The sequence below is a fragment of the Notothenia rossii genome (assembly GCF_949606895.1).
Source record: "Notothenia rossii genome assembly, chromosome: 12".
NCBI classification, from domain to species: Eukaryota; Metazoa; Chordata; class Actinopteri; order Perciformes; family Nototheniidae; genus Notothenia; species Notothenia rossii.
The window spans coordinates 20,737,175-20,737,487 of record NC_136911.1 but is presented as its reverse complement, the minus strand read 5'-3'; positions in this window follow the sequence as shown (position 1 = coordinate 20,737,487).

The window sequence follows — 313 nt, the reverse complement described above, 5'->3', positions numbered from 1 at the left end:
TGACATTTTCAAAATGTGTTGATTGTGTTGTATGAATTTTTCTCATTTTTTGTTTAATCTTATGAATCCTTGTTTTACAATACAGCAAAGTGAGGGGTCACTACATCTCAATCGGTGAAACAAATAAAGACAGAAAATAACAGAATAAGCAAAACCGCAGTTTATAATTAAAATGAGTTCAAACTAATACTTAAGCAATAGCTCACGACAGGCCGTGGTATATGCTCATTATATCACAGCTAAGGGGCGTGGTTCGGCCCGACGCGAAGCACTGCAGGCAGTTTGCTTTTCAGCCCAACGGTATACTGTTTTT